Below are 8,894 nucleotides of genomic sequence, written 5' to 3'. Positions count from 1 at the left end.
GTTTTTCGTCATCGTGCTGGGTTGGTAAAATTCGTCCATTTTCTTTTTATTGCTGCTTCGATAATTTGATCTGCATAGCCGTTATATATATATATATATATATATATATATATAATATATATATATATATATATATATATATATTATATATATATATATATATGTATATAAAGATAAATGCCACGAAGGGAAAAATAAACGAAGGAGTCTGCGAGATCTTTCGGCTTAAAAGCCCTTTACTGAAGCAGTTACTGACAAAAATACGAGAAAAGACAATACAAGAAGGTTCGTATAACTGACAGATAGGGATTATAAAAGGATTAGTGCCTAGAATCCGACACACCGGAAGATAAGAAACCTTCCCAAACAAGCATAAACAAAGGGTGCAATTAAAGGTTTAAGACAATCATCTCAGATACAATCTCCAGACAATTACAGGGATTATAGGTGACAGCTAAACGGAACCCGGTGTAAACAAAACCATATTCACAAAACATGACGGACATACATTACAATAGAAAAAAAAAATTTTAATAACTCTAAGGCAACTGATTTTTATTTAAGTCAGTAATTATATATTTGAGGTCATTCTTAAACATTTTACAGATACAAGGGTCTAAATGAAAAAGGCCACGACTAACATTGAAATTACAATGAAAAGTAAGTTGTATTAAAGCAGATTCTAAAAGATTTCGTGATAAGACATCTCTTGACCGTGCAATTACTGAACTGTCAATCCAATTAATTCGGTGGTTGTTTTCACTTAAAAAAAATGAATAAATAATGCATTATTTATTTTCTTTTTGCCTAGTTTTTTACAGAGTATTTATGCTGGCTTAGCCTTACTTCTACAGCCCTTGCTGGACTGTCCGAGATAGAATGAGGGACAATCCATACATGGAATTTTATATATTATGTTGTTGCTTTCTCTGGGGCCATTTTTTATTAACATTCTTTTTAGTGTGTTATATAGGAAGAAACAAGGTTGACATTGAAAGCTTTTAACAATGGTTTAATGGTTTCAAATCCGTTAAAATAAGGCAAACTGAGAATGTTCTTAGAATTTTCTTTCTGTGTGTTGTTTCAGTATAAAACTTTTTGTGGGCTTTATTATAACAAATGTCTAATATATGTGAAGGATAGCATAAATCTTTCCCTATTTTTCTTATGTATTCAATTTCTTGATCCAAATATTGTGGACTGACAATTCGCAATGCTCGTAAAAACATAGAGGAAAAAATTTATATTTTTATATTAAGATGGTGGCCTGAGAAGAAATGAACATAAGTTTAAGTTGTTAGTCGGTTTTCCTATAAACTACTGAATTTACATTGAAATGGTTCTCTATGTATCAAAACGTCTAAGAAAGGGAGGCAATTGTCTTTTTCTAATTCTAGAGTAAACTTAATCGATGGTACCTGGTTATTTAATTTAGAGAGTAAATCATTTACATCAATACCGACAGGAAGAACAGCTAAACAATCATCAACGTAACGATACCACTTTACAGGAATATGAATGATATTAGGTAAGTAGCGTTTTTCGAAGAATTCCATATACAGGTTTGAGAGCAATGGTGATAAAGGATTTCCCATTGCCATGCCAAAAATTTGTTGATAAAATTCACCATTGAATATAAACTTACAATCACAAATGCACAAACTCGTGAGTGAAATAATGTGACTTATAGGTAGAGGTAATTCATGCTGAGTTAGTTCATTGCTAAGATATTCTAACGAATCTATCAGTAGGGCAAAGAGCAATTTTGTATAATTTATCAACTAAATCTAGAGAATTATATATATGAGAATCGGAGATGGTTCCAAGTAACGGGGACAAGATCTTAGTGATATATTTCGAGAGTTTATATGAAATTGAACCAACAGTACTGATAATAGGCCGCATAGGGTTATTTTCTTTGTGCGTTTTGACTAATCCATATAAGTAAGGTAGCGAAGGAGAATTGACTGACAATTTGCCTAGTAGTTCTGTTTTATCTTTGGCATGGCAATGGGAAATCCTTTATCACCATTGCTCTCAAACCTGTATATGGAATTCTTCGAAAAACGCTACTTACCTAATATCATTCATATTCCTGTAAAGTGGTATCGTTACGTTGATGATTGTTTAGCTGTTCTTCCTGTCGGATTGATGTAAATGATTTACTCTCTAAATTAAATAACCAGGTACCATCGATTAAGTTTACTCTAGAATTAGAAAAAGACAATTGCCTCCCTTTCTTAGACGTTTTGATACATAGAGAAAACCATTTCAATGTAAATTCAGTATTTATAGGAAACCGACTAACAACTTAACTTATGTTCATTTCTTCTCAGGCCACCATCTTAATATAAAAATATCAATTTTTTCCTCTATGTTTTTACGAGCATTACGAATTGTCAGTCCACAATATTTGGATCAAGAAATTGAATACATAAGAAAATAGGGAAAGATTTATGCTATCCTTCACATATATTAGACATTTGTTATAATAAAGCCCACAAAAAGTTTTATACTGAAAAACAACACACAGAAAGAAAAAATTCTAAGAACATTCTCAGTTTGCCTTATTTTAACGGATTTGAAACCATTAAACCATTGTTAAAAGCTTTCAATGGTCAACCTTGTTTCTTCCTATAATAACACACAAAAAAGAATGTTAATAAAAATGGCCCCAGAGAAATAAGAAAGCAACAACATAATATATAAAATTCCATGTATGGATTGTCCCTCATTCTATCTCGGACAGTCCAGCAAGGGCTTAGAAGTAAGGCTAAGCCAGCAAAATAAATCTCTGTAAAAACTAGGCAAAAATCTAATGCATTATTTATTCATTTAAGTGAAAACAACCACGAATTAATTGGATTGACAGTTCAGTAATTGCACGGTCAAGAGATGTCTTATCACGAAATCTTTTAGAATCTGCTTAAATTTACAACTACAACTACTTTTCATTGTAATTTCAATGTTAGTCGTGGCCTTTTTTCATTTAGACCCTTGTATCTGTAAAATGTTTAAGAATGACCTCAAATATATAATTACTGACTTAAATAAAAAATCAGTTGCCTTAGAGTTATTAAAATTTTTTTTTTCTATTGTAATGTATGTCTGTCATGTTTTGTGAATATGGTTTTGTTTACCGGGTTCCGTTTAGGCTGTCACCTATAATCCTGTAATTGTCTGGAGATTGTATCTGAGATGATTGTCTTAAACCTTTAATTGCACCCTTTGTTTATGCTTGTTTGGGAAGGTTTCTTATCTTCCAGGTGTGTCGGATTCTAGGCACTAATCCTTTTATAATCCCTTAATCTGTCAGTTATACGAACCTTCTTGTATTGTCTTTTCTCGTATTTGTCAGTAACTGCTTCAGTAAAGGGCTTTTAAGCCGAACAGATCTCGCAGACTCCTTCGTTTATTTTTCCTTCGTGGCATTTTATCTTTATTTATGGATTTATCCGTTCCTAACTTTCGTGATTCTGTTATACATATATATGTATATATATATATATATATATATATATATATATATATATATATTATATATATAATATATGATATATATAATATATATACTATATATCTATATATTATATATATATAATAATATATATATATATATATATATATATATATATATAGAAATGTTTCCAAGGTCGATACTACTCTGTTATGACCAATCTGAAGTTAAATACAATATACATATCTACTGAATAGTAAAGAAAAAACCTAACACTGATTTACTCATTTTATGGCAATAAAGACTTGATTTACATTAGTTATTTCGTTGACGGATATTATGTAAATGATATATCTAACAGTAGACTGACTAACTGCTTAAATGCCAAAAGTACTTATGAAAGCGCAGATAAAGTTGATGCAAGAAAATTACGCATTTCATTTTAGACTAATGTTGAATTATTTATGAATTTGGTTATGGGCAAAAAGATTAAAAATAAAAAATAAAAAACTGGCGTATATATAATATACGTAACAGGAAAAGGACTCATTGCTTAAATGCCAAAGTACTTATGAAAGGAAGTTAAAGTTTATGCAAGAAAATCTTGCATTTCTTTTTAGACTAATGTTGAATTATTTTTAAAAAAGTGGTTTTGGGTAAAAAGATTAAAAATGAAAAATAAAAAACTAGCGCGTATATAATACACGTAACAGGAAACTTACTCATTGCTTAAATGCCAAAGTACTTATGAAAGCGCAGTTAAAGATTATGCAAGAAAATTTTGCATTTATTTTTAGGCTAATATTGAATTATTTAAAAAAGTGGTCATGGGTAAAAAAGCTTAAAAATGAAAAATAAAAAAAACTGGCGTGCATTTTCCTCGCCGTTACCCCTTCCATTCTATTGAGCGAACAACAGTTTCAGTTCAACTTTTCAAGTTTCCGCTACTAACCCCACCTAAGCTCTAAAATGCAGTGCAATAAAGAAATTCCGTTTCCGGATTCTCCAGCGCAATATCCCACGCGCCGCTCAGATAGGTTTTTCTCGATTGAGTAATCACGCTTGTTTATGGAAGGCTCAGCCCAATTACTTTCTTCATTTCTTATCTTTTATTCTCCCTTTTCAACTTGGTCACGGAAAATGGATGGGGTTGGCGTATATCACGATGGCTTCACTCGGATATGATATCTTACGAAAGTGAAGGAGAATAAGCCGATAACATAAATGTAAATACCTTACTTAAAAAGTTTCAGATTAACAACAGATGATTCTCTTAAGAATGGCGTCTAGTATTACCGAGAACACCATATGGGAAATTTTACACATTTTACGATTAAGCGCAGAAAATGAGCATTTAAATATCTCCTCTAATACACCGTCTCAGCATGAAAAAAAAAAAACATCTACTATTACAAAATAACCTCAATTATCTTTGTAGGAGGGAATTTGCGTGTTTTGGAATATTAATGAAAAATCCATATTTTACAAATATATTGCTTGGACTAACAACAGATTTCTACGGGCTGCTCAGAGAGTAAGAGCCCGAGCTAGCACGAAGCCAGCTAAATCATAACCAACCAACCAGCTAACAACATCATGGAGTATTCCTGGAAATAAGACGATTTCAGTCGTTCAGAAAACAATTCTGAATAAAATCAGGAAGGTGAAATGAGATAGCTACGATGGACATAAAATGGGACGACATCTACGTTGAAGGTTAACTGGGGATGAGGATTAAATAAATTAGATTTTTAAAGTTCATTCGTGATTACGAAAGCATAATAAATTTGTTGATAGACAAAACCTACATCACTGTATACCTCTGTGCTGTGGTACATTAACTATACATCAATTGAAATCACTAAAACTTTCTATGACTCGAAATTGTTGTACATCTTTATGTTTTAACAAAATTCTAATTTCACGTCATCAAAAATTTAAATAAAAATTTTCAAAAAAAGTTCTCGGATTAATGTTGGTCGCTCCAGAAGAGACGATGAACAGCGAGGAAATATCAATGGAGAATTAACTATCATAAACTAAGGAATATAAGAAATGAATACACAATAAGATGACTTGCTATTTCATTGACATAAAATTTGCATTTGCTGTGCAACTTTAACCTTTTGTAAAACTAAAACTATAGGGTCAGAGTTGTAAAAAACACGATTTTATCAAGCAACAAGCCTGCAACTATCAACAACAACTACAACAAATTGTACAAAACAACTTTAAGCTTTTGCAAAATCTAAAGCTAATGGGTCAGAGTTGTAAAAAACATACGAATTCATCAAGCAACAAGCTAACAACAACAGCAACTACAACAAATTGAACAAAAAAACTTTAAAGCTTTTGTAAAACTAAAAACAATAGGGTCATAGTTGTACAGAAACATACGAAATCATCAAGCAACAAACCTGCAACTATCAACAACTAAAACAAATTGATCAAAACAACTTTAAGCTTTTGCAAAACCTAAAACTATAGGGTCAGGGTTGTATAGAAACATAAAAATTCATCAAGCAACAAGCCAACAACAATTAACAATAAGAAATTGAACAAAACAACACGTACAAGGGACCTTTCACTGCGCAATGCGCACAATAAAACAGAAAAAAACAGCAACAACAGAGTGGCAGTAGATGTTTTACTTGCTGAGGTTAGATGTGGCGGAACTTTGAATAAATTGTCTCTGTTCTTTTTAAGCCAGGGACCATTTGCTATGGCATTCACGGCAATAAAGCGAGGCGCCGGATGGAAATTCACAGCATTTTGCACGTACCAGGTTGTCCTCGTGCGATCGAGTAAAGTGAAAATAAAAATTAAAAAAAAGTAGGTCAAAGACCTTCTCTGATAAAATGGAAAAGATGAAGTCAACGACCTTTTCTGGAAACTTCGTCGAACAAGTGGATGACTGTGAACATTTCAGTCATAAGAGAAGTGGAAATCCGATCAGGGTTTGCCTATAAGAAATATATTGGCATTTTCTTTTTTAGGTATATAGTTACAAAGGGGTGGTGAGGAAAATATCTTGATTGCATCAAAGGAGAGGTAAAAAAAGTTTGAGCCGAGTGAGGTGATGGCACATATCCTAACCATTAAGCACTATGCATTTTCATCAAATATCAGCTTACTCTAATCATTTCAGTGTAATACAGATTCGCTGATTTTTTAGTCAGTCTGAAATGTCCAGATTAATAAAGGGGACATATAAGTAATGTAAAAAAACTAGGTATTTCTGAATAAAATCCAAATACGGATTCTTTTTTTTTTATTTATAATTTCTGACACGAATACGTAAGACTGTAGTTATTATCTTCGTCGCGTAAGAGATGATTATAACCTTGCATGTAAGGAAAGAAAAATAAAATGAATGACATTTGGGAGAATAATAAAGAATGGAATGGAAGGTCATTCATTGGCAAGTAAATGTCAATAAGCTCTCAATTTTAATGTGATCCTCATAAACTCCTATCAATTTAGTTCCTGTAATATAATTGATTTCATCTGATTTACTCAGGTTGCATAAAAAAGATAAAATTTTTTCCCTGTAAACCTATCACCAAAGCCTCTGTAATTGTTTGTAACGAATTTGTAATTCAGCCAGTATAGAAGTGAATGACCCTTGACCCAGTTTAAAAATCATTACTCAATCCTTTATTTTTGTATTTTTGTTTGTTTGTATGGCGCTTTTACGTTGCATGGAACCAGTGGTTATTCAGCAACGGGACCAACGGCTTTACGTGACTTCCGAACCACGTCGAGAGTGAACTTCTATCACCAGAAATACACATCTCTCACTCCTCAATGGAATGGCCGAGAATCGAACCTGCGACCACCGAGGTGGGACGTTAATACCATACCAGCCACGCCGCTGAGGCGCTACTCAATCCTTTAAGATGTTCATCTCTTATCCCTTATGTTAATATAAGTTAACATATCAGACTTCTTAACCACTTTCTTTTCCTGTTGTGTAACCACCTCTTATCTTTTTGAAGCCCTTAGAAGCAATGTCTTAGAAAATTTCTTTATTACAGTAAATTAACTATACATTTTTAAAAATTTCTTTTTACCTTCTTATAACTTTTTTTAATATACTAATTTTAGTTCTATTCTGTTTGTAAAAGATCTAGCTCCGATCCACATGAATACCAAGTGTAAGAATTACTTTACAGCAAAATAAAGAAATGAAGCCAACTCTCTCTCTCTCTCTCTCTCTCTCTCTCTCAGTAAAGATACGAGGATGTAAAGTTATGAAATTTGTTCAGTCCACATGAATATCAGGTCTAAGAAATACTTATAGCAAAATGAGCCCAAATTCTCCTCTCTCTCTCTCTCTCTCTTAGCCTACAACAACTCAGTAAAGAAAAGAAGATCGAAAGTTAAGAATTTTTTTTTAGGATCTCGGTGGCCATCATTGTATATTAAAATAAAAAAAATAAGCAAAAATAAAATACAGTGCTTGAACGGAATTCCAATTATGGAGAAGAAAATTAATGAGAGTGAAATATTTGCTTGCTCTTATGCTTCCCAGATCCTCTAATTAGTGCTTTGTGAAATGCTGCCTCTCCCCTTCTCTCTCTTTTGGCCAACATGATAGTTCCTGATGCTTTCACGTTAAATGTGGTAATTTTTAATTTTTTTTTATTTTTAATTCTTGCGCGTCCGTGATTCTCTTATATCTATTACGCTTCTCTTTGAGAGTAGACGTTAATATATATATATATATATATATATATATATATATATACTATATATATATATATATATATAACTTAAAACATATAAATAATACACACACACACCACACACGTATATATATATATATTGTGTAAATATTCGTGCGTTTTCGAGGGGGAAACTTTCACAAAATAGAAAAGAAAAATATAATTGATTTCTGTCTTTCATCGTTAAATAAGAATTAGATCACTTGTATGACTACTGTTACTTTTTTGCTTGTGCATTGTATCATCATCATCATGATTATTAATCAAGTTACATTTTCCCAAGGAGAATGACTTCAAATTAAAAAGAACTTCAAAAATGCTTAACCCCATATTTTCGTTCTAAAGTCAAGAATTTTTACGTTTAGAAATATAATGAATGGATGTATGATCTCTCTCTCTCTCTCTCTCTCTCCTCTGTCCAACGTTTAGCTTCGGTCCAAGGCAAAATTGCCTGAGTAATTGCAGAAATTACACAGCGACGGCTTCTGAAACATTCACAGCCGAGGGGCTCCTTTTCGGAACGAGCAGAAAATGCAAAATCTCGATCATTTTGCTTCGCGCGGCAAAAGAGTGAGTTTCTGTGAACCAAATGAGGAAACGACAGTCTAAAGCAAGGTATGAGAACCAGGAAATAAAGCGGGGATAGCGAGAGAGAGAGAGAGAGAAGAGAGAGAGAGAGAGAGAGAGAGAGAGAGAGAGAGAGAGATTAG

The sequence above is a fragment of the Macrobrachium nipponense genome, chromosome 11 (assembly GCF_015104395.2).
Source record: "Macrobrachium nipponense isolate FS-2020 chromosome 11, ASM1510439v2, whole genome shotgun sequence".
NCBI lineage: Eukaryota > Metazoa > Arthropoda > Malacostraca > Decapoda > Palaemonidae > Macrobrachium > Macrobrachium nipponense.
The sequence above is the reverse complement of the archived record's forward strand: the minus strand, read 5'-3'. Positions refer to the sequence as shown.